The sequence below is a fragment of the Melitaea cinxia genome, chromosome 9, assembly GCF_905220565.1.
Source record: "Melitaea cinxia chromosome 9, ilMelCinx1.1, whole genome shotgun sequence".
Lineage (NCBI taxonomy): Eukaryota > Metazoa > Arthropoda > Insecta > Lepidoptera > Nymphalidae > Melitaea > Melitaea cinxia.
In genome coordinates this window covers 11299505-11309951 of record NC_059402.1, presented here as the reverse complement: position 1 = coordinate 11309951, position 10447 = coordinate 11299505, and the positions used below count along the sequence as shown (strand labels likewise).

Sequence of the window (10447 nt, the reverse complement as noted above, 5' to 3'; positions counted from 1 at the left end):
CTAATGCGAATCATAAATCATTACTCAAACAAATACGCGGTCTCTCGAGCTCTGGTCGGACGTAACAATAGAATTTGATGGAGTCATTTATATTAAGCGCTAGTAGTTTTATATGTGCGTTAAATTTATTATATCTTTTATTTAAAGTTTGCAAAGTTTTGTATTTTCAACTGTACTTTATACCACTGTCTTCCTATTTAATGTAACCGGAGAAAAGTTCCATTTTAGTTAATATTTGCTGACATCGCGAAATAAAGATTTTTAAGACAAACTAATTTTGTAAAATGTACCATGTGATACGTAACCTTAGTAGAAAATGACTGATACGCAAAATTCGTTTTTTGCTAGAATAGTTCTTGTCAAAAAATATAAGTCTACGGTACAATGGAGGTAGCAGGACGCATAAACATCGTTCAAATAATGTTATTATTCCGGTTGATTTGATATAAAATAACAAAAGGACTTGTAGGTTTTAGGTATATAGTTATTATTCAATAGTATTGTGGTATTTAAGGAAATATATAAGAACATATTATTTGTTACTAAAAGAGATTGCAGTATCCCATTAACATATATATCATATTATATTGTAGTTCCTTGGAAGGGATTAAAGCTGGAACGATTTTGCATAAGGTTATTAATCTCATATTACTAATGTAGTCTAATAAATCATAGGTTTAATGATTTATAAGAGAAACTTCTAAAAGTGTAGTGTAGTTAAAAGAGCTCTCATTAAAGCAACGATTAACACTATTTTAATTTTATAACTAGCTGTACCCGCGACTTCGTCCACGTGGAATTTAATAAAAATAAATATTTTTCGGTTCACAGAGTTATAAAATAAATAGATTATTAAAATAAAAGTAGCCTAAGTTACTTCTTATGACATCAGCTATCTGCCAGTGAAAGTCCCATCAAAATTGGTTTAACCGTTTTAGAGATTAGTTGGAACAAACAGAAAGACAGACAGACAGACAAAAATTGTAAAAAATGTTATTTTGGTATACGTTCCGTGTACTATATGCACTTAGTAAAAAGCGGTTATTTTAATAGTACAAACAGGCACTCCAATTTCATTTATTTCTATAGACAGGTATATAGATAAGAGATGTACGAGTTCATGACCACTAGCTAGCACGAGCGTTGTCTACATTTTTACTCTGTTAATAAAATACAAATAGCAATTGTTTCTTAATTTACGTCATTTACTTATCGCCGAAATAGCTCAGTTGGGAGAGCGTTAGACTGAAGATCTAAAGGTCCCCGGTTCAATCCCGGGTTTCGGCAACTTATTTGTATTTTAATTTTTTTAATCGATTAGCATGTTATAATACTATTTCTATACTTCAACTAATCTATACAAATAAATAAAATTGAAGTGTCTGTTTGTAACATTAAAATAATCGCTTTTTACTAAATGCACATGGATCACATTTTTTACATTTTTTGTCTGTCTGTCTGTTTGTTCCGGCTAATCTCTGAAACGGCTGGACCGATTTTGACGGGACTTTCACTGGCAGATAGTTGACGTAGTAAGAAGTAACTTAGGTTACGTTTATTTTAAATATTTATTTATTTTATAACTCGGCGAACTGAACTATAACTTTTTTTAATTCCACGCGGGCGAAGTCGCGGGCACAACTAGTTATTAATTAAAATTATATTACTACTTACAAATTTAAAATTCAATTAAATTTTATATCCTCTATAATTTACTTGAGTTGCTCAAAAGTGAATGTATTTATTAGATTCTACCAGTACCTATTAGTAAATAGGTAAAGTAGTATAGGTAGGTGTAGGTAGGTAACAGGTATTAGGTACTCGGTATTAGGTACTCGGTATTTCATTGACACCAGATTTAAAAACGCAATCGTTATTTACAACGGACGATCCATTGACTTCCATCTCAGTTTTGACAAAAAATCAATTTAAATTGTTTGTAAAAATAGTTTTTTAATAATATTTTGTGAAAAAAATATTTGTAAAATAATTATTGTAATTTTGTAAATAATTGTTTTAAACAGTAATTGATTGTAAATTATTTTTTAAAATAATTTTTAATAAACAATCCAACAATTATAAATATAAAGAAATACTACTTTCAAAATAAATCAAATATACCGTAAAATAAATGAAACACAAAATCACTTCACGAAACTAATATTTTGATTATTATCTAGTTTATCTTTTTCAGTTAACAACCGATCGATTCCAAATAAGCTTAAATTAATTCAGTTTCATTGTTCTATTTACTTTTGAAAATACAAGTCATTCTTAACATTAATATGATTATATTATATATCTCTCTTATCTAACCTATATACTAACTGTATAAGTTACATCAAAAACATTATCTTTAATAAAATATTTATGCAAATAATATTCATAACTTGAACGAAGTAAGTCACCTTCGTAGTCATTATTACGATATCCCTCTACGGAGGAAAAAATAAAGTGAGAAAATAATTTATTATGTATAAATTCCTAATGTAAACAAATTATTTAGTAGCACGTGATTCGTAAAAGCTATATCACATTTTGTACTTTGTTAAAATAATAGATATACAAGTCTCCTGCGCCACTCCCGATGGGGGATGAATAATAATAATCGGAGCTCATGTTGCACTTTTAGGCCACGCGACACACACGTGGCGACAACGAGTATTCTTTATTTTTCGTTCCCTTTAGTTGTCATCTGTTGGTTTGTATGTCATTAATAGATACAAAAATATACTCCACATTTTTATAAGAAACAAAATTACCAAATGTTGTAATCGAACATTGTAGCGAGTGATAATAATTCTTCAACGCTTCTAAATTCGTGATCTTGTTTAAGTCATTACAAGAAATTTAAACTTTGAGAAACCGGTAATCTAATTTGATTTTATTTCGCTTGCTTGCTCAAGCCTTTCCCTACATTTGATTCAACGGCTATCGGTCCTGCGACCGAGGTGACCAGCCCACTGCCACTTCAGCTTGCTTATTCTATTAAAATTTATTATTATTTATTAGATTTTATTCGTGGATATTAAATTTTACATATGATGTATGTGAAATTACATAGAATTTATATTTAGAAATGTATATAGCATTTTATTTAATGAAGAATTGACGAAGTTCAAGTTATTCCAGACCTTTAATAGTAGATTGTCTTCTTTCCTAGGAATTAAAACTTTTCCAACCATAAAATCGATGTGAGAACTAGCAAAAGTTATTGTTATAAAAGTTGTTTATGATGACTTGAGGAACTAAACTACTTTTAAGTGTAATTCCATAAACTTCACGATAGTAATAACAACACGTGGCTTTATTGTTAAAAAAAAAGATAAATTTAATTATTTTAAATTTCATGTGATTGGAAGGAAAGTTTAAGTACAAAGGAAAGTTTCAATAAATGTAATTATCGGGGTTGTACAGTTCCCGACCACAAATAATTCCCGTCGAACTTTAGAAAGGGACAATCGGCTAATTTTAACTCCGTACAGCGTTTTCTTTGACGCACATTACCTTTGTGGCCTATCGGACTGTCAGTATTTCGTATGATAGATTTAATAGTGTAAAATCCCGGGATTTTCAGACCTTTCTCATTTTTTTAAGATCAAAATATATACAATTACTGTTACTGATACTGTAGTCTTCGGTGCTTTTAATATTAATGTATGGAAATGTAAAGTATGGCTTATATTCGTAATATGATGAAATACGTACAAATATTTACATAATCATGGCATCAAAAAAACATCTACTAATTTTCAAAGCAAAATCTACTTTCGTTACCGTATAAAATTAAAATATTGAAAAGAAGTACACAAAATCAATAACTACTCCATATTACTAAATGTAATTAATTTAATCAACTCGAGAGGAGAAAACAAATATTTTTATTTCGTTAGGAAAGTTCACGAGGTATCTTAAAGCATTCATCAGTCATAATTTATTACTCCATTATTATTGTTCCCTTGTATAATCGTCCATACCCGAAACAACAAAAAAGGCGCGTTTACACCAGCGCAAGGAAAACAATAATCCTATTTCATTTCTACTTAATAATTTTGAAATAGCTGGTAATTTTTTATTTAATTAATTAAATAGGCAAGCGTTTATTTATTATTTATTTATTAAAATGAAAACATAAAACGGATACATATATACTGATTACGATATAAATAATAAGTTATTGCAATAAATTTATACTAACTAAAATTGAAGTCAATCATAAAATATAATAAAATAAGCAAAGAAGAGCAGATGAGCCAGACGGCTCTGTTAAAACCTTTAAAGCTCCACGCCGTACACTTTAGTGACAAGTGCTTTTAAGTTAATTAACTTAGTTATTGATGACCGCAGTCTCTCTATCCTCGGATTATATTTCACTTAATACTTTAAAGGTGTCAATTGATTTTAGAGTAGATATTAGAGTAGACACTGTAGGTTGTAGAGCTTTTTATTATTTATAGAAGGATTAGATGTCTAAGTCTCGTTTGTAAATAAATATTTTTTTTAAACGTAATACATTAAAAATATCTATTTACATTTAAAAAAAAAGAGTCATTTTATTTTCATGAAAAAAAAGTTGAACTGTCAATAATGTTAAATGTTAACTAGGACATATACCCATGAAATTTGGAAATATCCGATTAATACAGGCGAAATTATATTTTAGTGTCATCTCTTAAAATATGTAAAAATAATACAAAATAAGTTTACATAGCTATCATGCTATATGTTATTAAAATTTAATAGACTACAATCACATAACTTTGCGATCTTGACTTAGCCTGTAGCATCCCACTGCTGGGCATAGGCCTCTTTCTCAATGTAGGAGAAGAATTTCACACTTATATAATTTACGATTAATTTTTCAGTATAGCAATACTTTTATACTTACAATTTTGATAATCTAGTTTACGATAAAATAACAATAAGGTTATTCCTCATTTTAAATTATCAAATTACATATTAACGTATTTTTAATTAAATTACCTTTTATTAAGCTCTCTTGTTACATGAACACTTTTAGATTTATTTTAAAACCTCACATGAAAGGGTAAATTATCTTATTATTTTTATTATCATCTAGATATCCTTTACAGTTCCACGTTAATATCATTCAAGACTAATTGGTTTAACAATAGATTGATTTATGAGTATTATATATTACCAAGCTTCTTAATGTTCTATCCTACGTAAAAATGCTACGCGAAACAGTGCAATGCAATAAATTATTTTTCATAACTTAGATGTAAGAACATTGAAACAAAAAAAAACACCCTTCACTGGTTACTTTAACACACAGGTGCCTACTTCCAAGATTTTTACGATTACTAAATAACATTTACGCTAAAAGAATAAAGATAAATGATGATTAGAGAACTATCCTCTCCATTGTGCACGCGACCCAAAGGACCTCCTTACGTCCCTTCAGTAATGCAAGCAAGGAAATTGGATTTTTCTTTATTCTCGCGCGGGTAACTTGATATTGTGTGAGTTATGGAAATGGCGATGCTAAATTGTTGATTTATTGCCTTGATATATGTGATTGGTTACTGAAACGCGCCCCACTTTTGTTATCACGAAATTGTTAATACTTACCTTTACACCTCCTAACATTAAGGGCCTGTTTTACCAATTGTGCATAACGCTATTTGAAGGATGATGATACAAATAGACTTTGATAGCGGGAGATAGAATAGGTCATTAGGACCTGTTTTTCTTCAATAAATAAATTACACATTTAACGTTAGTATACGCGAAATACAAATATCTCATAAATTTAATAGAATTCGATGGTAGTAGAAAATAATAGTAGTAAAAAAGAATAATGAATCCAAAAACGAATGTGCTTTAGAACACACGACTGAAGTAAAACTTCTTTAGCAATAGGCCTGCATAATTTTGAACAGTCTTTTTCCCGAGAAGATCCGCTAGGAACAGCACCTGTGAGGGTTACATATGTTTTAAATTCTCAATTGACAACAACATCAAACGTATAGAATTATAATGGAACCGAAGTGATGTATCTGGAGCAAAATTAAAATTTGAAAATGTGCAAGATCAGTCAGACACCGTCATCTGTCAAATAGCGTTATCCAAAACTGGCGAAACAGACCCTTAGTCGCTCGAAGTTATGCTGAAATTTTGTTTGACGTCATAATTTGTGGTATAAAATTTATAAATGATTTTATTTACATTTCGTTTATATGTATATTTGTTAGTACACATGTATACACGTATAATACTTTTATTTTTAACCGACTTCAAACAAACGTACTTGATTTAGTTGTATTTTTTGTGTAACCTTATAGCGTTTTTTGATAGATGTATATGTGATACATACATACATTACAGCCTATACAGTCCACTGCTGGACATGGGCCTCCACAAGTTTACGCCAAAAATAACGTGAACTCATGTGTTTTGCCATAGTCACCACGCTGGGCAGGCGGGTTGGTGACCGCAGTACTGGCTTTATCGCACCGAAGACGCTGCTGCCCGTCTTCGGCCTGTGTATTTCAAAGCCAGCAGTTGGATGGTTATCCCGCCATCGGTCGGCTTCTTAAGTTCCAAGGTGGTTGTGGAACCTTGTTATCCCTTAGTCGCCTCTTACGACACCCACGGGAAGAGAAGGGGTGGCTAAATTCTTTAGTGCCGTAGCCACACAGCACGTATATGTGATATGTGAATGTGATATGTGAATATTATTATTTAAAAGTAAGTGGACGCGGTAGCTTAAAGTTACAACTACAATATATTTTAATTAATCGTAAAAGAATTTATTACCGTTTCTTGTTACGTTAAAATTACTAGGTTTGCAAATATATTCAAATAACATAAAAAAATATAACCAAGTTATTTCAATTAAGGCAAAGTAGGTCATAACAATCGTGATACTAATGAGGGTTTCCGTAATTAAAATAAAATTCTGTTACATGTACAAACTCTAATAATGTGGGCTTTTTAATTTTTACTTTACAGCACACACAGATAGTTCTGGTGTAATAGTGCGTGCAATCGTCTAAAAGGGTCTATCTCTATTCGTCTTCTTATTCGTCTACTCGAGTTTGGTTGCCACTTAAAGCATTTGTGTTTGTACAAATATATATAAAAATTGCTTGAATCAACTAGGCTTCAAAATCACTTTTAAGCCGTCATTTTTCATTATCATTTGAGTTACGGTGAATTTTGAACCGCTTCAGCCTGTAATATGCTGCTCGGCATAGGAGAAGGATCGAGCTTAAACTACCATGCTGCTCCATTGCGGGTTGGCGGATATATTCTACTTTTTTTTTATATCACTAGGTCGACAAACAAGCGTGCGGCTCACCTGATGGTAAGAGTAACGATCTATGAGTAACGATCGCTATCAGGTGTACATGATAACAAGCGGGGCCGACGGCTTAACGTGCTCTCCGAGGATCGGTGGGGAGACCCAGAAGGACTGCATAAACACCCAGACTACGGCAAACATTTGTATGACCAATAAAAATGTTTGTCATGTGCGGGGATCGAACCCGCAACCCCCAGCGCAACAGCCACAAACTAGTGCTGTGATCGTTACGCCAACGCGATCAAATCAAAGTCAAGCTCAAAGGGTAGGAAATTTTGAATATTTCAGGTAATTTCAGTATAAAATTTCATTTTAACAACCTTTCATATTTTATAAATTACACTACAGTCGACTTACTATTTCCAGATACAAGAAGTAGGTCATGACCGTCAGTGGAGTAAGTCACCTAATCTAAGACATCCCACTAATTACTAACACACTTTGTTCTCATAATTAATAGCCACCCAACAAACCAAACAAGTTGTTTTGGTTTAATGAAAGGGACTATCTGCTTTGTTTTGGAATAAAATAATTATACATTCTTTACGTGGATTATTAAATTGTTTAGAAAGGTTATTTATTATTAAGTTAAACGTACAGAAAATAATGTTGTTTTATTTTTTCTTTAGAAAAAAGATCAAAGTGCTACTTTGGATATAATCGCTCTATAGATTTTTTTTTATGAAATATAATAAAAATCAATGAATATAATAAAATGGAAACACATGGTTACCATTTTACCACATGTAACTACCAAAGGTTTTACCTTTGCTAGATCAATTCATCAATCAATTCTCAAATCAATCACTAATCATTGCGGTTTTCGAACAATTCTTTTTTGTCTATAAAATTACTAATATTGGCTATTATCTCAAAAATATCTATTTAATGAATAGATTATGTTAACTAAACATACTTATTAACCATTATACACCATGTAACCTAATTTTCTACTTATTTAATGTATGATCTATTGGAAATATAGTCAGTATCTACTCAGTAGTCTCGGCTTTCATTCTCTCAGGACACGACTTTACAAATTACATTACTGTACTAAACATAAATTTATCTACTTTATTAAAATTGCACATCATCAGAAAACAAAAACATTGAGATACAGATAAATACTTACGAATACATGTAGATGAAACTTATTAATATTCTTACCACATACAAAAACATGCCATACTCTCTAAATACATACAAACTGCCATATTTTATATACGGAGCTAAAATAAATGAAAGATATATTAAGCCAACCAATAAAATTTCGCTATATTACCATTATGTGTATTTGAAACAAAAAATCTTATTTATTCAACATCAAATATCAGTCCTAAAATAATAAGTAGGTACTAAGCATACAAAAGACATATTATTAATGTTATTAGAAATATTTACTATATAATTGTGTATTAAACGAAATGTTCATATGTTTCTTAGAAAGAAACATTGCCATATAAAGAACTTATACAAATAAATTGTAGACTAAAGGTAAATATATCGCAAATGTAATATTTGCGTAAAAGAAACAATTTCTTAACAAAATATATAATATATCCCAATATCTAAGAATCTTTTTATCTTTTGTAGTGGTTGGGGAGTAATACACCTCGGCCTTTCTATGAAATCTGAAAGAACGCCTTTGAATTACTCGTAAAATAATGTAGCTTTTCTAATTACGTTATATAATATAAATTAACGAAATATTTAAATATTTAACTTTTGTACTAGTCTATTTTATAAGTCATCCTGTTTTGTAAAGATTTAGCCTACTTCAAGAAACAAGGAGTTTCTATATTCGACTTTATTTTTTGTGTGCCTCATAACTTTTTAATACGTATAGCGATTTTGATGATTCTTTTTTTTTCAATTAAGAGCTGGTGCTTGTAACGTGATCCTATTTAAAACTATTAATTTTGACTGTTTTACTTGTCATTATCAATCGAACTCGATTTTTTTTCGTTTCTAAACAAGGAATATTATCAAATGCATAATTTAAGTAATTAGATCTTCTCTTAAAGCTTTAACTTCACTACCTCAGTCATCAGATTCACTTAACGTCATTTAACAATTTTAATCAACAAATTCCTAACAAGTAAGTTCGTTACGTACAGACATAGATGTACATTTTAGTTAAGAAAAATATTTTTAATAAAATTATTTATATACAAATTTTTGAGACGCCTACGAAAAAAAAATATAATTTAAGACCTTTCTTGTTGTAATAAAGGATTAGAGAGAAAACCTGACTTGTAATCGTAAGCTTTAGTCTACGATGGATAACAAGTTTAAAGATTTCTCTTATAACATAAACCTTAACTCATAATATTAACGAACACGATATGAACTTTAAAACAATATTATTAGAAAAGTCAATGACGCTAGCCTACATTTAACCTTTGGTTAAGATCTTCTTCTACAATCATTTGATCTCTTTTCATTTTAACTTTTGTACTGACTTTAAACCTATCAGTAGATCATCACATCATCATCATCATCATCATCATCACTTAAGCCTATTGCAGTTCACTACTGGACATAGGCGCCAAAAATGTTGTAAAATCATGTGTGTTGCCCATAGTCACCGCGCTGGGCAGGCGGGTTGGTGACCGCAGGGCTGGCTTTAACATACAGAAAACGCTGCTGGCCGTTTTCGGTCTGTGTATTTCAAACCCAGCAGTTGGATGGTTATCCCACCATTGGTCGGCTTTATAAGTTCCAAGGTGGTTGTGAAACTGTGTTATACCTTAGACGCCTCTTACGACACCCACGAGAAGAGAGGGGATAGTTATTTTCTTTAATGCCGTAGCTACAAAGCAGTCAGTAGATAGCACATACAAATTATAGTATTTTATCAAAGGTAGTAGGAAGTTTGCATAAAAAGACGTATTTCAAATGAAATCTTTATTGAGTTTTTGGTTTTTTTATGTCGGTTTTTTTAAACTTAGTTTTTTATTGTGAAGTTTATTGTAACTAATAATACCACAGTGAAGTTGAAAGCAAGTTATTTAGCCACAAATCCTTATTAAAGTTAAGTTGTCGTTGAAAATGTAATTCAACATATATGTGAAATCAATTATACATTAGTGATAGAGAACTTTCTAGGATAAACAATAG

At 30.6% G+C, this 10447-nt stretch overlaps 1 non-coding gene across 1 annotated transcript; it reads left to right on the top strand.

Moving 5' to 3' along the window:
* The first annotated feature begins 1214 nt into the window (after window positions 1–1214).
* Trnaf-gaa lies at window positions 1215–1287 on the top strand. The gene has a single exon. It is a non-coding gene; the product is annotated as a tRNA-Phe (tRNA).
* Window positions 1288–10447: the final 9160 nt, after the last annotated feature.